The following is a 21736-nucleotide window of genomic DNA, read 5'->3' as shown; positions in this document are numbered from 1 at the left end:
CTTACATGTTTTATACCATTATAACATCAACCTGAAGTTCAGCATCTTGTCATCTAAATTCAGGTGCATTTGAGGTTCCTTGGGCATGGTTTTATTAGTACAGCTTCTCAAACATAGGTTCCCTAGACCTGAAAACCTGTGAACTAAAGAGATAAGTTATCTTCCAACTAATATGCCAATCATACTATAGCAGGACAAGTATAAGACAACCTCTAAGCAATCCCTGTTAAAGGAGAGAGGGGATTGGAGAGGCAAGGAGTCACTCATCTATAGCAATTCTACAAATTCAGCCGGGCAAACATTGGAAATTCCTTGATCAGAGCTCAGTTCTACTCCCGCCTAGGAATCATTCTCCATGGCTCTTGGCTACACCCTCTCGGCTCATGGTTTCACCCTCTGAGTCATCCTCCTTTTTCAAGAATAGGCCCAGGCATGGTGGCTCATGCCTGTAATCCAGCACTTTGGGAGGCCAAGGAGGGCAGATCATGAGGTCAGGAGTTCGAGACCTGGCCAACATGGTGAAACTCCATCTCTACTAAAAATACAAAAAAATTAGCCAGGCGTGGTGGCGGTTGCCTGTAATCCCAGCTATTCAGGAGGCTGAGGCAGGAGAATCACTTGAAACCAGAAGGCAGAGGTTGCAGTGACCCGAGATCATGCCACTGCACTCCAGCCTGGGCAAAAGAGTGAAACTCCATCTTTAAAAAAAAAAAAAAAAAAAATAGTAAGCCATGCTTGCAGCTGCATAGTTTCTCATCCAGTTTCATGCCAGAATTTTGGGGAATTCAACATCTCTTTTATTATATATTATCTCTGTCCTTTTCAGTCTAAGCTGGAAGATTTCTGACAACATAGTTTTATTAAAAACTCTTGAGTTGTCTGTGAATCTCATGAGGGTTTACTCCATTAGATAAAAGATATTCTCATGAATCTCCTCGGGATAGGCCTTCCTTTTCTCTCTTAAACTTCTGCTCAGGTGGCTGAGAGATAAAGCCCTTAAACTTAGAAATACTACCACTGGGAGATATGCCTCAGTGAAGCATGTCATTAAGCTCTTTATAAGGCCTTTTCATTGAATGGTCCTCTTATGCACCACCATAGACCTCTCTGAGGTCTTCAGAAAGAATTCAAATAAAGGTGGAAGCTGCACCTGGTGCTTCAAATTTGGACCAAGTTTTTCTTGCACCGTCCTTTGTTTCATCTTTGCTTGGAAACCACTTCTTAATTCTAGCATCATTTGTGATCTGGTGAGACTGGTAAACTTCAAAATAGCAAGTCCTAGCTCTTTGATTTGACAAGTTTTTTTCCCCCTCATTATTTCCACCGTATTGTAAGCAGCAAGAAGAAACCAGATGGCAGCTTGCTAGTTCACTCAGCTCATTAGGTACATTTCTACATAACTACAGGTCACAGTGATGAGAAACCTTCTGCAACTACATAACAAGAATTCTCTTTCCTTCAGTTTTCAATAAAATACTGCTAATTTTCCTTTAAGCCCTCGATAGAAGACTCCTCAAAATCTACTAACAGTCCATTTAAGGCACTTTAGGCTTTCACTAACCATCTCCTCAAAGTCCTTTAAAATTTTCCCACCACCAGTTTTCAAAGCCACACCCACATCCTTTATTATTATTATACTTTAAGTTTTAGGGTACATGTGCACAATGTGCAGGTTAGTTACATTCTTATTCATGTACTGTGAGAGCGCCCAACTTACAGCCACCAAAATCTGTTTTCATTATCTATTCTATATAAAAAAGTATCCCAAAAGTTAGTAACTAAAATCAACAAACATTTATTATCTCATGCTGTTTTTGAAGCCCAAGAGTGGCTTAACTTGATGATTCTGGCATATGGAGTCTCACAATGTTACAGTCAACATGTTGGCCAGGGTTGCAGTCATCTGAAGGCCAGACTGGAGCTAGAGGTTCTGCTTTAAAGATGGCTTACTTCTTTGGCTGTTGGCAGGCTGACTAAGTTTCTTGCTGGCTATTGTCAGAAGGCTCAGTTCCTTATCACATTGACGTCTTCACAGGGCCGCTTGGGTGTCCTCATGACATGGCATTTGGTATTCCCCAGAACAAGTGTTGTGCCAGGGAGAAGCTGAAAAGTGGTGGATGGGAGGCAGGGCTAGATTGCAGCTCCCACTCAGACAGACAGAACAGTGTGTAGACTCACATTGTGAACTTTTGCTCCAGAACTACTGCAGGAATAAACCAGGAAAGCCAAGATAACACACAGGTCCTCTGAAGGAAGTGGATTGCTCCTGTAGGACTGGGGAGACAGCCCAAATACTGTGAGTGCCCAAGCTGCGGAAGTGGGAAAGGGGGATCATCTGCCCCCAACACACACCCTCACTGGGGAACCTGAAGGTCTAGATCACAGGAGAATGATCTGACCTTACCTGGAGTTGAGTCAATTTATAGGGCTGGGCAAAATACAGGGGTAGAGGAAGCAGCAGGAAAAGCCCTGTGGGCTCTCTCTGTCCCCTGGGAAGCTATTTTGGACTTGTCTCACAGGGGTCCTTGGGAAGGGCTGCTAGAGGTACCGACAAAAGACCACAGGGAATGGGAAAGCACCAACTGAACTTTGTAACAATTCCAACCGAATGCCAAATCTCCTGGCCAGAACTCAGGGGAGGGCAAGAATTGGTGTGCAGACTTCACAGGTGGGGAGGCAGGAAAGCCCTGCTTGCTTTTGCAGCTGGGAGGCTGGTAACCTGGGGCAAGTTCTCAGACCTGTTCACCCACTGCCTGGAAACAGACTTGGTGCTATTGGGTGGGGCATGGTGGGAGTGAGACTGGCCTTTTGGGTTGTATGGGAGCTGGGTAAGGCCTGTGACTGCTGGCTTTCCCCAACTTCCCTGACAACCTGCATGACAGAGTAGAGGCAGCCATAATCCTCCTGGGAACATAACTCCATTGACCTGGAACCACCCCTGTCCCACCCAAGCCCCCACAGCAGCTGCAGCAAGACCTGCTCAAGGAGAGTCTGAGGTCAGACATGCCTAGCCCTGTCCCCACCTCATGGTCCTTCCCTACCCACTCTGGTAGCTGAAGACAAAGGGTATATACTCTTAGGAGTTCTAAGGCCCTGCCCACTGCCTGGCCTTCCCCATATTACCACAGCTGAGGCTCTCTTGAAAGCACCACCTCCTGGCAGGAGGCCAACCAGCACAAAAAATAGTGCATAAAACAACCAAAATTAAGGTTCCTCAGAGTCCATTTCACCCACCTGCCACCTCCACTGGAGCAGGTGCTGGAGCTGGTATCCATGGCTGAGAGAGCTGCAGATGGTTCACATCACAGAACTCTGTGCAGACAACCCCTCAGTACCATCCTGGAGCCTCGTAGACCTGCTGAGTGGCTAGATCCAGAAGAGAGATAACAATCACTACAGCTTGGCTCTTAGGAGGCCACAGCCCTAGGAAAAGGGGGAGAGTACTACATCAAGGGAACACCCTCTGGGATAAAGGAATCTCAACAGCAGCCTTGAGCCCTAGATCTTCCCTCTGACATAGCCTACCCAAATGAGAAGGAACCAGAAAAACAGTTCTGGTAATATGACAAAACAAGGTTCTTTAACTCTCTGCCAAAATCACACTATCTCACCAGCAATGGATTCAAACCAAGAAGAAATTTCTAATTTACTTGAAAAAGAATTCAGGAGTTCAGTTATTAAGCTAATCAAGGAGGCACCAGAGAAAGTGAGGTCCAATTTAAGGATATTAAAAAAAATGATACTGGAAATCCAATTCTGTGAGGAAAGTCATTGGTAGCTTGATGGGGGTGACATTGAATCTATAAATTACCTTGGGCAATATGGCCATTTTCACAATATTGATTCTTCCTATCCATGAGCATGGAATGTTCTTCCCCATCAAGTTACCAATGACTTTCTTCACAGAATTGGAAAAAACTACTTTAAAGTTCATATGGAACCAAAAAAGAGCCCACATTGCCAAGTCAATCATAAGCCAAAAGAACAAAGCTAGAGGCATCACGCTACCTGACTTCAAACTATACTATAAGGCTATAGGAACCAAAACAGTATGGTACTGGTACCAAAACAGTATGGTACTGGTACCAAAACAGATATATAGACAAATGGAACAGAACAGGGCCCTCAGAAATAATGCCACACATCTACAACTATCTGATCTTTGATAAACCTGACAAAAACAAGAAATGGGGAAAGGATTCCCTATTTAATAAATGGTGCTGGGAAAACTGGCTAGCCCTATGTAGAAAGCTGAAACTGGATCCCTTCCTTACACCTTATACAAAAATTAATTCAAGATGGATTAGACTTAAATGTTAGACCTAAAACCATAAAAACCCTAGAAGAAAACCTAGGCAATACCATTCAGGACATAGGCAAGTGCAAGGACTTCATGTCTAAAACACCAAAAGCAATGGCAACAAAAGCCAAAATTGACAAATGGGATCTAATTAAACTAAACAGCTTCTGCAGAGCAAAAGAAACTACCATCAGAGTGAACAGGCAACCTACGGAATGGGAGAACATTTTTGCAATCTACTCATCTGACAAAGGGCTAATATCCAGAATCTACAAAGAATTCAAACAAATTTACAAGAAAAAAACAACCCCATCAAAAAGTGGGCAAAAGATATGAACAGACACTTCTCAAAAGAAGACATTTATGCAGCCAAAAGACACATGAAAAAATGCTCATCATCACTGGCCGTCAGAGAAATGAAAATCAAAATCACAATGAGATACCATCTCACACCAGTTAGAATGGCAATCATTAAAAAGTCTGGAAACAGCAGGTGCTGGAGAGGATTTGGAGAAATAGGAACACTTTTACACTGTTGCTGGGACTGTAGACTAGTTCAACCATTGTGAAAGTCAGTGTGGCAATTCCTCAGGGATCTAGAAATAGAAATACCATTTGACCCAGCCATCCCATTACTGGGTATATACCCAAAGGATTATAAATCATGCTGCTATAAAGACATATGCACACGTATGTTTATTGGGGCACTATTCACAATAGCAAAGACTTGGAACCAACCCAAATGTCCAACAATGATAGACTGGATTAAGAAAATGTGGCACGTATACACCATGGAATACTATGCAGCCATATAAAATGATGAGTTCATGTTCTTTGTATGGACATGGATGAAGCTGGAAACCATCATTCTCAGCAAACTATCGCAAGGACAAAAAACCAAACACCACATGTTCTCACTCATAGGTGGGAATTGAACAATGAGAACACATGGACACAAGAAGGGGAACATCACACCCCAGGGCCTGTTGTGGGGTAGGGAGAGGGGAGAGGGATATCATTAGGAGATATACCTCATGTAAATGACGAGTTAATGGGTGCAGCCCACCAACATGGCACATGTATACATATGTAACAAACCTGCACGTTGTGCACATGTACCCTAAAACTTAAAGTATAATAATAATAAAAAAAGATACTAGAAATCAGGGGATAAATCTTCAGTGAAATAGACAGTATAAATAAAAAGCAATCAAAACTTCAAGAAATAAAGAATGCACTTAGAGAAACGCAAAATGCTTTAAAAAGTCTCAGCATAGAATTGAACAAGCAGAAGACAGAACTTCAGAGCTCAAAGACAAGGTTTTTGAATTTACCCAATCTAACAAAGACAAAGAAAAAATAATTAAAAAAATGAACAAAGCCTCCAAGAAGTTTGGGATTATGTTAAACAACCAAACCTAAGAATAATCGACATTCCTGAAGAAGAAGAGAAATCTAAAATTTGGAAAACATATATGGAGGAGTAATCAAGGAAAATTCCCTGGTCTTGCTAGAGAACTAGATATCCAAATACAAGAAGCTCAAAGAATACCTGGAAAATTCATTGCAAAAAGATCATCACCTAAGCACATTGTCATCACGTTATCTAAAGTCAAGACAAAGGAAAAAAATCTTAAGAGCTGTGAGGCAAAAGCACCAGGTAATCTATAAAGGAAAGCCCATCACATTAACAGCAGATTTCTCAGCAGGAACCCTACAAGCTAGAAGGGATTGGGGCCCCATCTTCAGCCTTCTTGAACAAAATAATTATTAGCCAAGAATTTTGTATCCAGTGAAACTAAGCATCATGAATGAAGGAAAAATACAATATTTTTCAGACAAATACTGAGAGTTCACCGTTTCCAAGCCAGCACTACAAGAACTGCTCAATCTTGAAACAAATCCTGGAAATACATCAAAACAGAATCTCTTTAAAGCATAAATCTCACAGGACCTATAAAACAAAAAATACAGTTAGAAAAAACAAGGTAGGCTGGCTATGGAGGCTCACGCCTGTAATCCCAGCACTTTGGGAGGCTGAGATGTGCGGATCATGAGGTCAAGAGATCCAGACCATCCTGATCAACATGATGAAACCCTGTCTCTACTAAAAATACAAAAATTAGCTGGGTGTGGTGGCGCATGCCTGTAATCCCAGCTACTCGGGAGGCTGAGGCAGGAGAATTGCTTGAACCCAGGAGGCAGAGGTTGCAGTGAGCTGAGATCGCTCCACTGCACTCCAGCCTGGCAACAGAGTGAGACTCCATCTCAAAAAACAAAACAAAACAAAACAGAAACACAGGGTATACAGGCAACAAATAGCATGATGAATAAAATGGTACCTCACACTTCAATACTAACGTTGAATGTAAATGGCCTAAATGCTCCACTTAAAAGATACAGAACTGCAGGATGGATTAGAATTCACCATCCAACTATCTGCTGCCTTCAAGGGACTCATCTAACACATAAGGACTCACATAAACTTAAGGTAAGGGAGTAGAAAAAGACATTTCCTGCAAATGGACACCAAAGTGAGTAGAAGTAGCTATTTTTATATCAGAAAAAACAAACTTTAAAGCAACAACAGTTAAAATAGACAAAGAGGGACATTATATAATGATAAAACACCTTGTCCAGCAGGAAAATATCACAATTCTAAATATATATGCATTTAACACTGAAACTCCCATATTTGTAAAACAGTTACTGCTAGACCTAAGAAATGGGATAGGCAGCAACACAATAATAGTGGGGATTTCAATAGTCCACTGATAGCACTAGACAAGTCATCAAGACAGAAAGTCAACAAAGAAACAATGGATTTTAACTATACCCTAGAACAAATGGACTTAACAGATATTTACAGAACATTCTACCCAACAAGTGCAGAATGTACATTCTATTCATTAGTGCATGGACCTTTCTTCAAGATAGACCATATGATAGACCACAAAACAAGTCTCAATAAATTTAAGAAAATTGAAATTATATCAAGTACTCTCTCAAATGACAGTGAAATAAAACCAGAAATTAACTCCAAAAAGAACTTTTAAAACCAAGCAAATACATGGAAATTAAATAACCTGCTCCTGAATGATCGTTAGCTTAACAATGAAATCAAGATGGAAATTAAGACATTCTTGAACTGAATGATAACAATGACACAAGCTAACAAAATCTCTGGGATACAGCAAAGGTGGTGACAGGAGGAAAGTTCATAGCCCTAAAGTCCTACATCAAAAAGCCTGAAAGAGCACAAGTAGACAATCTAAGGTCACACCTCAAGGAACTAGAGAAACAAGAACAGAACAGACCCAAACCCAGCAAAAGAAAGAAAATAATTAAGATCAGAGCAGAACTAAATGAAATTGAAACAAAAAATACAAACGATAAATGAAACAAAAAGCTGGTTCTCTGCAAAGATAAATAAAACTGATAGACCATTAGCAAGATTAACCAAGAAAAGAAGAAAATCCAAATAAGCTCAATTAGAAACAAAATGGGAGACATTACAACTGACATTACGGAAATACAAAAGATCATTCAAGTCTACTATGAACACCTTTATGCACATAAACTAGAAAACCTAGAGGAGATGGAAAATTCCTGCAAATATACAACCCTCCCAACGTACATCAGGAAGAATTAGATACTCTGAACAGACCAATAACAAGCAATGAGATTGAAGTAATAATTTTTAAAATTACCAACAAAAAATGTCCAAGGCCACATGGATTCATAGCTGAATTCTACCAGACATTTAAAGAATAATTGGTGCCAATCTTGCTGACACTATTCCACAAGATAGAGAAAGAGGGAATCCTCCCTAAATCATTCTATGAAGTATCACCCTAATACCAACACCAGGAAAGCATATAACCAAAAAGAAAACTACATACCAATATCCCTGATGAACATAGATGTAAAAATTCTTAACAAAATACTAGGTAAACAAATCCAACAACATATCAAAAACATAATCCACCAGGATCAAGTGGGTTACATACCATGCATGGATGCAGGGATGGTTTAACATATGCAACTCAATAAATGTGATACACCACATAAACAGAATTAAAAACAAAAATCACATGATCATCTCAATAGATGCAGAAAAAGCATTTGACAAAATGTAGCATCCTTTGATGATTAAAACTCTCAGCAAAATCAGCATACGAGGGTCATAACTCAATGTAATAAAAGCCATCTATGACAAACCCACAGCCAACATAATGCTGAATAGGGAAAAGTTGAAAGCATTCCCTCTGAGAACTGGAACAAGACCAGAATGCCCTCTCTCACCACTTCTACTTAACATAGTACTGGAAGTTCTAACCAGAACAACAAGACAAGAGAAAGAAATAAAGAACATTCAAACTGGTAAAGAGGAATTTAAACTATTGCTGTTTGCTGATGATAAAACTGTATACCTAGAAAACCCTAATGACTCCTCCAAAAACTCCTTCAACTGATCAATGAATTCAGCAAAGTTTCAGGATGTAAAATTAACATACACAAATCAGTAGCTCTGCTATATACCAACAGCTACTAAGCTGAGAATTAAATCAAGAACTCAACCCCTTTTACAATAGCTGCAAAAAAAAAAAAAAAAAAAAACCAAAAAAACAAAACTTGAACATATACCTAACCAAGGAGGTAAAAGACCTCTACAAGGAAAACTACAAAACACTGCTGAAAGACATCATAAAAACAAATGGAAACACACCCCGTGCTCATGGAAGGATAGAATCAATATTGTGAAAATGACCATACTGCCAAAAGCAATCTACAAATTCAATGCAATCCCTACCAAAATACCACCATAATTCTTCAGAGAACTAGAAAAAACAATCCTAAAATTCATATGGAACCCAAAAAGAGCCCATATAGTCAAAGCAAGACTAAGCAAGAAGAACAAATCTGGAGGCATCTCATTACTTCATTTCAAAATAAACTATAAGGCCATAGTCACCAAAACAGCATGGTACTGGTGTGAAAATAGGCACATAGACCAATGGAACAGAATAGAGAAATCAGAAATAAACCCAAGTACTTACAGCCAATTAATCTTTGACAAAGCAAAACAAAGCATGAAGTGGGGAAAGGACACCCTATTCAACAACTGTGTTGGAGCAGTTGGCTAGCCACATGTAGGAGAATGAAACTGGATCCTCATCTCTCACCTTATACAAAAATCAACTCATGATGGATCAAAGACTTGAATCTAAGATCTGAAACTATAAAAATTCTAGAAGACAACTTTGGAAACACGCTTCTAGACATTGGCTTGGCAAGGATTTCATGATCAAGAACCCAAAAGCAAATGAAATAAAAACAAAGATAAACAGTGGGGATGTAATTAAACTAAAGAGCTTTTGCACGGCAAAAGGAATAGTCAGCAGAGTAAACAGACAACCCATAGAGTGGGAGAAAATCTTCACAATCTGCACATATGACAAAGGACTAATATCCAGAATCTACAATGAACTCAAACAAATTAGCAAGAAAAAAACAAACAATGCCATCAAAACTTGGGCTAAGGATATGAATAGACAATTATCAAAATAAGATATACAAATGGCCAACAAACATATGAAAAAATGCTCACTATTGCTAATGATCAGGAAAATGCAAATCAAAACCACAATGCAATACCACCTTACTCCCACAAGAATGGTCATAATCAAAAAATAAAAAAAAATAGATGTTGTCATGGATGTGGTGAAAAGGGAACACTTCTACACTGCTGGTGGGAATGTAAACTAGTACAACCACTGTGGAAAACAGCGCAGAGATTCCTTAAAGAACTAAAAGTAGAACTACCATTTGATCCAGCAATCCCACTACTGGGTATCTCCCCCAGGGGAACAGACATCATTATACAAAAAAGATACCTGCACATGCTTGTTTATAGCAGCACAATTCACAATTGCAAAAATGTGGAACCAAGCCAAATGCCCATCAATCAACGAGCAGATAAAGAAACTGCAGTATATATATGATGGCATAATACTAATCCATAAAACGGAATGAATTAATGGCATTCGCAGCAACCTGGATGAGACTGGAGACTGTTACTCTAAGTGAAGTAACTTACGAATGGAAAACCAAACAGCCTATGTTCTCACTCATAAGTGGGAGCTAAGCTATGGGGATACAAAGGCATAAGAATGACAAAATGGACTTTGGGGACTCAGGAGGAAAGAGTGGGAAGGGGGTGAGGTATAAAAGACTATAAATAGGGTTCAGTGTATACTGCTCGGGTGATGGGTGCACCAAAATCTCACAAATCACGAAAGAACTTACTCATGTAACCAAATACAACCTGTTCCCCAAAAACCTATAGAAATAAAAAATTAAAAAAAAATCTCATTTGTCAGGAAGAAAGAAAGAACAAGTGTTATGGACTTAACGTTTGTGTCCCTCCAAAATTCGTACGTTGTATTCCTTGCCCACAGTGTAATGGTATTGGTAAATGGGGCCTTTGGGGGGTAATTAAGTCATAAGGCTGAGGCCCTCATGAATGGAATTAGTGCTGTTATAAAAGGAATCCCAGAGAGCTTTCCCTTTCCGCCTATGTGAAGATGCAATGGGGAGTTTGCAGTCTGCAATCTGGAAGAGGGCTGTCACCAGAACCAGACCTTGCTGGTATATTAATCACTCCAGAACTGTGAGAAACAAATTTCTGTTGTTATGAATAACACAGCCTATGGTGATGATGTTTCTCAGGGCAAGTAGCTCAAACTGACTAAAACAGTCAGTGAACTGAAAAAGGGGAATGCCAGGCTTTTTTTTTTTTTTTAATGACCTAGTCTTCAAGTCACACACCATCACTTCTGCTTTTTGTTTTTTCCATTTGGAAGGAGTCACTAAGTCCAGCCCACACAAACTGGAGGCCTCTTGGAGGAACATATCAAATAATTTGTGGACATAGTTTAACACCACCAATCTGGAATTTTGTTTTAGTCTTAACTCTATAGTTAAATAAATTCATTCCTCATCATTAGTCCTATTTATGAAGTTTTCCCAACCATTTACTAGTTAAATCAAGATTTTTCTCTAGTAAATTCTTCAAGAGCTTAGGGACATAGTATTTCCTGAGTTCTGCATTTTGCCATTTCTTTTTGTACTGAAGGTCAGCTGGACTAGATTAGAATTTATAATCTAATTCTAATTCTAATCTAATCTAGATTAGAATCTCACATTCATTGCCATTGGTACCTTGTAGCTGTTGCTTGAGTTTCTTCTAGACTTTAATGTTTAGGCACAGAAAAGTATGGCAATCTAATTTTCTTTTCTTTTTAAGTAACTTTTTTTCTGCCTAGACACCCAAAGCATTTTTTTTAAGTTTAATAATTTTATCAGGATATGCTTGAGTTAACATTTTTGTCATTTTACCAGATATGTAGTATCTGCTTGCAATATATATGCAGGCCTTTTTTATTTCTTAAGTTTTCATTTCTTGAAAGTTTCTTGAATTTTGAATTAGAATTTTACACATGTTTTATGCTTAATTATTTTAGTTTTCTTCTTCAGGGGAAACATATATATTTATATGGAAAAATATATATATTTTGGGGAAAAATATATGTATATATACATATATTATCATATAATTACATATGTAATTGTTATTGATTGAATTGCCCTGCCCTAAAAGAGATAGGTTGAAATCATAACCCCCAAGTACCTCAGAATATGACTTTATTTGGAAATAGGGTCATTACAGATGTAACTAATTAAAATGAAGTTATATTGTAGTAGGTTGGGCCCCTCATTGAGTATGAACGGCATCCTTATAAGAAGTCAGCCATGTGAAGAAACAAACACACAGAGAGAATGCCATGTGACAACAAAGGTAGCAATTGGAGTCCTGAAGCTGCAAGCCAAAGATACCAAAGATTGCCAGCAAACCACCAGACGCTGGGAAGAGGCAAGGAAGGATTGATTTCCCTACAGGTTTCAGAGGGAGCATGGCCTTGCTGACACCTTAATTTTGGACTTTAGCCTCCTGAACTCTGAGACAATGAAGTTTCTATTGTTTAAAGCCATTCAGTTTGTAGTACGTTGTTATGGTAGCTCTAAGAAATGAATACGATTATCTTTTTTGATTGACTTTTTTATATCATTTTGGGCAACCCTGTTTATGTCTGTTTCATTTCCTCTTCTCAAGGATTTTTTTCAGTTGCTCTGTGAAGAATAGTTTATTTAATATATGATGCTTTTTTATGGTCATGCTACCTTTGATTTTCAGAATCTACCTTGTTTCAGCTGAATCATACTGTAAACTACCTTCTTTCTTCTCTATCCTGTACTAGTAGTTGCTATCTCTAAACAATACAACCTCAACCTTCTAAGGTGACTCTCTTTCGCCCACAGATTCACTTTCTGGGCCCCTTCATTGTAATTTCCCTTTGTTGGTGTCATGATCCATCAGGCATAATATCTACTCTCAGAAGTTTCTTTCCAGGTGGAGCTCTGTTTTTTGGGTAACTCACCCTCATTGGTCCTGCCTTCCACCACTGCAAAGACTCCCTATACCCTCTTGTGCATCTCCTGCTGAACTCTCCAAACTGCTCTGGTCTGGTGTCAGGGTATTATCCCCCTTTTTACATAAAAATTAAAGCTTGTTGGACTTTCCTCCTAGTAACACTGTGAGTAGTGGTTATGAATGCTATTACTTGTGAAAGCTATAGTGTGGGATCTATATTATACAGAAAGTTAGGGTGAAGCTAAAACACTAGATCACCTAACTTAAAGGATGTGTACACTCACTTGTTTGGAGCATACAAAATGACTGCTGTGGTTGCTTGAACATTTTGTAAAGTAAATAGAATCTTTGCTTCAGTTTTATCAACTCACAGGTTTTGGATGTCATAGTGGAACTTATATTACCTGCACAAGATGGAGGTAGGTATGGATTAAAATAAGGGTTCATATTCAACAGACACCAAGATGCTCAATTTCTCCAACCCCCATTTTTCTTATTTATAAAATAGTTCTAGTATTAGTCATCTTGCATTATTCTTCTTAGTTCTACAATTGATAATTAATGTAAGCATAATATTTTTAGCATAGAGCATAGTATGTCATGGGCATTCAAAAATTGATAGATGTTATTATTAAAAATAATATAACATTAATATTAATATACTCAGTGAACCAATTAAATATGAGCTAATTTGGCCTGTTAGTCATTTTAATATATGAAATTGATTTAAATCATAAAGCCCTTCTGAAGCTCTGGAGCACATCAGCCTGTCAAAGGAAACTGAGAAGGTGATTAAAAAAGCATTGGTTAGAAAAAGATAAGTTGTAAATTCATTCTCTCATTCAGCTCAGAGTGGCGCATGCTGATACATTTTATACTTGACAGTCTTGATTCTTATGAAGACTTGGAATAAAATGAAAATAATTGAATTAGAAACTGCATCATTCGCTTCAGGGAATATTACAATAGGTCCTGCTGTGGACACAAGTGCATTTAAAGAGACTATATACCCAGGTACATTGTTCAAGTTTCACTTGGAAAATAATATTATATCCTTGGGAATTCAATGCTCATAGATAGCAGCGATGGTGTAGAAACTGAACATTTTTCTTCTGCTGTAAACAGAGACAAGTTGAGTAGCCATCTGAATTATGTGAGTATTCTGGTGTTATATTTGTTTCAACTATAGTTTAAGGTACTATTTTACAAACCTGCCTGGCCATTAGAACTATCTGCTAAACTTTTCAGACAAATTTGCTTCTGAGTGCCCCCAAACCTGCGGAAATATCATCTATCTGTTATAAGTTTCCTCAGGTGGTTGGTAGAATCATAATTAGAGATGTTTCAGCTTACTCTATATTTCCCGGGATTTGGGTTATGAGGCCAAACAAGTAGATTATGAGGTTGGGGGTGAAGAAGAACAACATAGATCCTTGCTTTTCAAAGTGTGAGTCCATGGGTCAGCAGCATCAGCTTCGCCCGGGAGCTCATGCTGAACTGATGCCTTTCCTCAGACATGCTGTATAAAACATGAATTTTAATGTGATTCCTGTCCTTCGTATGCATATCAGGGTTTAAACTGCATCAACATAGACCTATTATAGAACACATTTTGACCTTATCAAAAATTGAACATAAAAATTTCATGGACCAAATAAAGAGTGAAGATGTAAAATCAAAGGGGGAAAATATTGATGGGTTCATGTAGAAACTCACAAGAGTACAGTGGTTGCTTTATATATAATACAAAATTGTTATTGTATTTACAAATATAAAAAATCTATTCCATTCGTTAGTCTGAAACTAGAAATGAGTTCATCCACTACCATTCATTATTGCTATGTTGCTTATTAAGCTTTGTAGTCAGAAACTGGAGGTCTAAGTTTGATTTGTAATTTATCCTTCTCCGATTGACAGGTGAAATTTGTAATAGAGGCATCTAGCAAAGAAAAAACTAAAAATGAACGTCTTGTCCTGCTTTTTTTTTTTTTGAGAAAAAAACATTTACAAAGTGGTTCACAGAAATTTATTAATTTCTCCTAGGCTTTCCTAATTAGCTCCGCCAGACTATCGTCACTGCGACATTTGTGCTTCTCTCTTAAACCTGAGCTATATCATATCTAGATCTGTGTTTTAGAATCACTTATTTTTTTCATTATTCATATTGTAATTCCTGGAGGGCAATTTGTAGTTTCTGTTTCTTGTAGTTCCCAATGCCTCCATTCTCTCTGTCTCTCCATTCTCTCTGTCTCTACCATCCAATAATCAGGGCAATCACATATCCTGATTTAATTGGAGCAATCCAATATGTCTGTTGTCTCAGAGTAATTATAAATAGTGTTTCCTTTAACTTTAAAAAGTGTTCTGGTTAGAAATATAAATCATATGGACTCCCTATCTGTATTGAAGATGAAACAGAGCTGTGGCTAATTTTGTTTAAGGAGACCCTTTTTTCTTCAGAGAGTCTTAATAGCTGTTGCCAGAGGAGACTTCCAACTACTCTGCATCCTCCTAGTATATCCCTCCTCCCTTTTCTTCTCTTTGCTATAGCTGTCCTTGATAAGTGTGAAAAAGCAAATATTCAAATGATAAGAAATGATTCTTTGGCAATTTCTAGCTTACTAGATATGATTCTAGTTTACTAGGTATGACTGTATTGCAGTCATTTTATTTTATTTGATTTTCTCATGATGCTTTAACATTTTAAAAGTTGATTACATTGTATATACTGTTTGTTTTTTTAGGGCAGTATTTCCCCTACCCTTTGGTGGTTTCTTTTTTACCCTTTCCTTCATGCCCTGCCTGTCCACAATTCATCCCCTTCCAATACAACTGACATTAACAATACGTATCCTTTTGTATTTTTCTCCATGATCATAAAACAAAATATATCTGTAGGCATATACATATATTGAATTTTTGTTGTTATTGTGGCTTTTTTTCTCTCACCAAAACCTTAGATTGTACTGTGGATACAACATTCAAAAGCTGATGGCCTCTTAGAATGCTGGCATGGCCTTCAAAGGGCAAAGCTGTAGTGCCTGCTCAGGGGAACAATTTGGAAAGATGGGAAGCCATCGGAGACCTCCACATGTTGCTCTGTTCACAATAGAAAGGGTGTACGTGTCCAGGAGAAAAGGGATATGAGGAGGAGCGACCCACTTACAATCACTCTTGGTGATAACTGGGGAATGTGTGCTTGCTGTCCACATGTTTTCACACTGCAGGGTTGGAAGGCCTGTTTCCCCAAAGAGGCTCACTCTTGCCAGCAGACACATGAAAGGCTCAATTGAACATTAAGCTATGGCTGCTGCCAGGGGACTTTAGTTACCTGGTGTCCAGGAACCAGAAGACAAGAGGAAAAGTAACCATTTTGGAAGAGGTAATTGATGCTGATCAGCAGGAAGACATAGCATGCTTTTGCATAGGGAGGAATACATGTGGATGTCAGATGATTGACATTGATTCCTCCTGGTACATCTTCACTCCTTCATAAGTGTAAACAAACACATGCAACAACTCTGGACCAGAAAAGATGTGATTACCAAGGATTCAGACTCTTTTGGGATATGGGTTTACGTTATACCATCAAGAAAGCCACTACAACCTGCCAGAGTGGTAACTGTGAATGAAGGGAATTTAGAATGAATGTTGGAGGAGGGAAGGGGTGAATACTAGTTGTGACCCTGAGATCAGCTACAGCAATGGTGGCTGTAGTTTGTCCCACTAAATTCCCTTTCAAAATATTCCTTCCCAGAAGAGAGTCATGGGAATCATGGAAGAGGTGCAGTTTAGGGTAGACTGTGACATTCATGAAAACATACCACAAATCTATGACTCCTCCACTGCATTTGTATGGAGGCCACACTTCCCACAGGACATTCTCTACCTGTGACCGAGTTGGCAGGGATATTAAGGCAGATCCTTCCTGTGGGACCCCTCTAGTGGGTGACTGTAGCTCCAGGAGTCCTCAATGGTCTGGTCAAAACGTTGTTAGATCTGTAGTTTGAGACTCTTCATACCAGCCTTCTCTTCCTCTCTCTGCATCATAAGGGTCAGAGCTGTATCACAGTCTCATGAGTTCACCCTCTTCCCATCCCCCACCTTGTTTTTTTTTTTCCTTGCAGGCATTTCCCTTGATATATCCCTGGTATGTCTAAACCTGTCTTGGGTGTCTGCTTCTCAGAGGAAGAAGAAGAAGGAACTAATCCAAATATTAATTTAATATACTATATTGGATTCCTTCAGCCCTCAGAGGAAAGTTTTTATTTGAAAATTGGTGCAAGAAAAATGTGTTTTTTTTAGGGGGGAGGTGGGGGTCACCTTGCCATAGCAAAGTTCTTCACTGAAGAATTAGAATGCAAATACTGTGGTGTAACATTTCTCAAACTGTTTCCTATAGACCAGTGAATGCCATAAGGAAATAAATAGCTCCTGAGATTAAATATATTCGGGAAATACTATGTTTTCTTGTTGTGGATATTCGTGATGCACATTAATATGTTAATGGCTCTGTAAAATTCTTTAGTAAAGGATCTAAGGATCTTTAGCCAGCATTTCCCAAAAAACATTTGGCCATGAGCCCTTCCACCTTTTTAGTGGAATGTCTCTAACCCACTTAGAGAAGAACTCAATTTGGAATTATAACTCTGGTAACTTCCCTTGAAGCTAACGATCATAGGAAGGTATAGTTTCAAGGCTAATCTTTGACTTTGTGTCCTAAACCCCAATTCATCCCATCTCCTTAAAGACCATGCGTACTTATCTTTATTCTGCAACTGTAACTTCTTTCTTTCTATTGGTTCTTTCTCATCAACATGACCAAGTTCCTCTTGTTTTGGAAAAATAAAGTCCCTTAGCTCTAGGATCTTCTTTCACTAAAACCCATAAACCAAGCTTTTTGAAGATGAAGTCAGTGTTCACCAAACCTACTTCCTCACTTCCACTATTATCTGGTCACTCTACTGATGATACCCTAATTATCACATACAGTGTACTTCTGCCTCTCTTTCCTTTTATATAGCATTTATGTGTCCTGGAGACAGGTGGACCTCAGTCCAAACCTGATTCCACAAATTGCTAACTGTTGATCTTGAGCAAGTTGTCCTACTTTATCCACATATTGCATGGGAAATGCTTACTTTACAGGCTTGTTTTGAAAATCAGATAAAATAGCATAGAAGAAAACACATAACATATTGCTTAGTAATTTTTACTTTTCCCTGCCACTTCTTTTTTTCTTGAAGTTTTTCCCCTTGGCTTTTAAGACGCAATGCTGCTGAATCTCCTCCTACCCCCGACTTCTTTGTCTGCTTTGCAATACTGTCCTTCTTTTCCAATCCCTTCTTGGCTTTCCCTTCTTATCTTTATATGTGTTCTGGGTGGATTTGTCTATTTCATGGTTTCCTTTACCACTCATATCCTCATTATTCATATATTTATATAACTAGGCTTGATAAGTCTCTTGCAATCAGATTCAGTTGAAAAATTTCACATGCATGTAGAGCTGAACATCTTCAAATCTGTGTACTCTTTCCCCACATATGACCCATTTCTATATTCCTTTATCTAGCTAATAGCATCACTACCCAACCAATCACACAAGCCAGAAACTCAAGTCATCCTACACCCCTCCAACTCTGTAGGAGTCTTTATGTGCCATGTCACTAACTCTCATTAATTCTGTCTTCTAAATAATTATCAAATCAATCCTTGCTTTGACTGTAATAATTCAGCTCTTACTTACCTCTGAACTGGTCTTTCCTCCAGCCTCAGACTTCCGTAATCTGTCCTCCATATTATAACCAGAATAATTGTTTTAAATGCAAATCCGATTGTGCCAGTCTCTTATGTGTTCTTTGCATTACATATGATGCCTTCAGTGAGTTTGCCTTTGCTTACCTATTGGATTCAGAGTCCAGAATGCTAACCATTATACCATGGAACCCCCTTTTTTTTGCTTACCTATTGAAACCTATCTCTTTTATCTCCTTCAGCTTTTCACCCTTCTTCTCACAGAGTCACACTAAACCACTGATAATTATTTCTATGTGCCACACATTATTACAGCCACATAATACAAGCAACATATGGCAGAGCAAGACTCTCTTCCTTTATTGGAGGTTGGAGAATACTGGAAGAAGTGATAATTTTTTATAAGATAATCACCTTTCCAAAGAACAAAAAAGAGGCTAAAAATGGATGTTACTGCCATGAGAAATACACAGATTATTATGAACACATGGAAAGGAAACTGGGGGATGTAAACTTAAATAGGAGTGTGGGAAGGTGCTCTGACAGGACATGGATGAGAGAGCCCATGATTTTTGCTGATGGGAAAGCCTCAGGGAAAGGCACAGAGACTTAGTGACATTTGGTCTAAGCTTTATAATAGTGTTTATAAAGACCCTAAATATGATTTGGAGTCTTTCCACTCATCATTGCTTGGAAAAAGTTTACTAACATAAGGCAATGTACTAGAAAATTGACAAGAAATTGAGGTTTTCAAAAAGTCATTCTGAGTCCTAACCTTTGTTTATAGTCCATTTCTTCTTGGAGATAGTGTGTGCAGATTCTACTGCTGCTTGAGGTCTTGCCTCTATTTATTTTCAAATTAGATAAATCACAAAGCTCATATGTTTCTCGGCTTTGTGATTTATGTAGATAATAATTCAATGGTAGTAGTTGGGGAGAGAGGCCAACTTGGGACTTGTGAGCTCAAGGAAGGCTGGGTGATTTCTGAAGTCTATGGTGCTTTTGATGATTGATATTTGTCCAGATTAGAGAATTCATATAAAGATCTGTAGGCAATAAGCTAATAAAGTTACAGCAGCAAACCATGAATACAAGGTTAAACAGTTTGAACACTGATTCTAGCCCTCTAGAGTAAATGAAAATATTTGCACAGGGTAGAAAATGTGCAGAGTAGAAAATGATAAAAATGATATTTTAAGAGACTCTTCTTACAGAGGTATAACGGCCTGACTTATAAGGAGAATTTCTGAAAAAATTAACTACTGGATTTGAAAAACCTTTGTTCAGAAGGCAATAATAGGATTTAGATACTCATTAGATTTAGGGGCAAAGAGCAGAAGAGGCTGAGTGGGAGACTGGATTATGCATATCCCTACCTGAGAACAGACCCTGATTTCCCTGTCCTCTAGAGGTTGCAGTGACCATATTTTGAGGGACTGGCACCAATAGGGGCAAAAAAAAAATGGGCTTATTATTGTGACAAATCCAAAAGGGCAATACAGGGTAAGTCCCAGAGCAGTGTTAGTGGCACTTGAGTGAGATACGCAGTTGCGTTTTTCTCCTTCTTGCCTTGAATGCCATTGGTGGCCCCTTCTCTGATAAGATAAGAGGAATATCAAATAAGAAACTAATTTCTTTTGATAAAAGAGTTATGAACAGTGAGGTTACATTGCTGAATTATATGTCCTAGTGAGGGCATGCAGTGACCGTATTCCTCCGTGGGACAATGCAATGATGGTTGTACCATAGAGAATACGCATAAAATACACATACACCACTGTTTGAGAGAAACTTTATCTAGGTCAGTGAAAGAGGAGAAATGATGGGAAGTGCTCAACTGTCCCTGAATAATGATCATGGCCTGCCCAGTCCTACCTCTGCCTAGAATCGTTCTGCTCTTCTACTTAGCCACAGACTGTGAAAAGCATCTGGGATATGATTGGCCCACCACTGGATTTGGAAGGGCTCAGGGCCAATTGAGTTGCCAGTGGGGGACTTCCCACACTAAAGTTCCCAGGGTTCCTCCAGCATGTACCATGGGATTGATTTCCAGAGAAATCTTAGATGTCAGCTGCTCTAATCTTACACTTAATTTTACATCTTACTTTTAGGTCTATGATCCATTTTGAGTTCGTTTTAACGAAAGTTGTAGGGTCCATGTCTAGATTCTTTTTTTTTCATATGAATGTACAATTTTTCCACGACTGTTTGTTGCAAAGACTATTGTTGATCCATTAAATTACCTTTGCACCATTGCAATATATGTGTGGTTCTGTTTCTGGGATTCCATTCTATTCCATTCACCATTCACCAGTTCCATAAAATCTCGATCAGCGTAGTTTTATAGTAAGTTTTGAAGTTGGATAATGTCAGGCTTCCAACTTTGTACTTCTTTCTTAGTATTATGTTGGCTATTCTGCTTTTTGTTTGTTTTTCCATATAAATTTTAGAATCAGTTTGCCAATCTTTACTAACTACTTTCCTGGAATATTGATTGGAATTGTGTTGAATTTATAGATCAAATTAGGAAAAATTAACATCCTAAAGTGGAGTCTTTCAATTCATGAACATGGAATATCTCTCAATTTATTTAAATCTTATTTGATTTCTTTCATCAGAGTTTTGTAATTTTTCACATATAGACTTTACGTACATTTTGTTAGATCCTACTGATTTTATTTTTTGATGCTCATGTAAATGAGATTTTGCTTTTAATTTCAAATTTCAGTTGCGCATTGTTGGCATAAGCAAGAATAATTGATTTTTATAAGACATTTTAAAAGCAGTTTTAGGTACACAGAAAAATTGAGAGGTAAGAATAGGAATTTCTCCCCTTACTCCTACACATACATAGCCTGTCCCATTATCAACATCCTTCACCGGAATGGTACATTTGTTGTCACTGATAAACCTATATTGACACATAATAATCATGCAAGTTGTATAGCTTACTTTGAGGTTCTTTCTAGGGGTTGTACTTTCTATGGGTTTGGAAAAACGTATAATAACCTGTATTCATCATTGCCCTAAAAATCCTCTGCTCAACCTATTCATCCTTCTCCTCCTTCGACTGCTTCTCACCAACACCTGAAAACTACTGATCTTTTTACTTCATAGTTTTTCCTTTTTTGGAATGTTGTATAGTTGGAATCATACAGTCTGTTGCCTTTTCAGATAGCTTCTTTCTT

At 38.4% G+C, this 21736-nt stretch overlaps 1 pseudogene; it reads right to left on the bottom strand.

The window, feature by feature from the left end:
* LOC100939522 (immunoglobulin J chain-like) overlaps positions 1-18591 on the bottom strand; it is a 39853-nt pseudogene extending 21262 nt beyond the window's left edge.
* Positions 18592-21736: the final 3145 nt, after the last annotated feature.

Source organism: Pongo abelii, chromosome 7 (assembly GCF_028885655.2).
Source record: "Pongo abelii isolate AG06213 chromosome 7, NHGRI_mPonAbe1-v2.0_pri, whole genome shotgun sequence".
In the NCBI taxonomy this organism is placed as follows: Eukaryota; Metazoa; Chordata; class Mammalia; order Primates; family Hominidae; genus Pongo; species Pongo abelii.
Note: the sequence above shows the minus strand (reverse complement) of the source record. Positions and strands in the feature narration are given on the sequence as shown.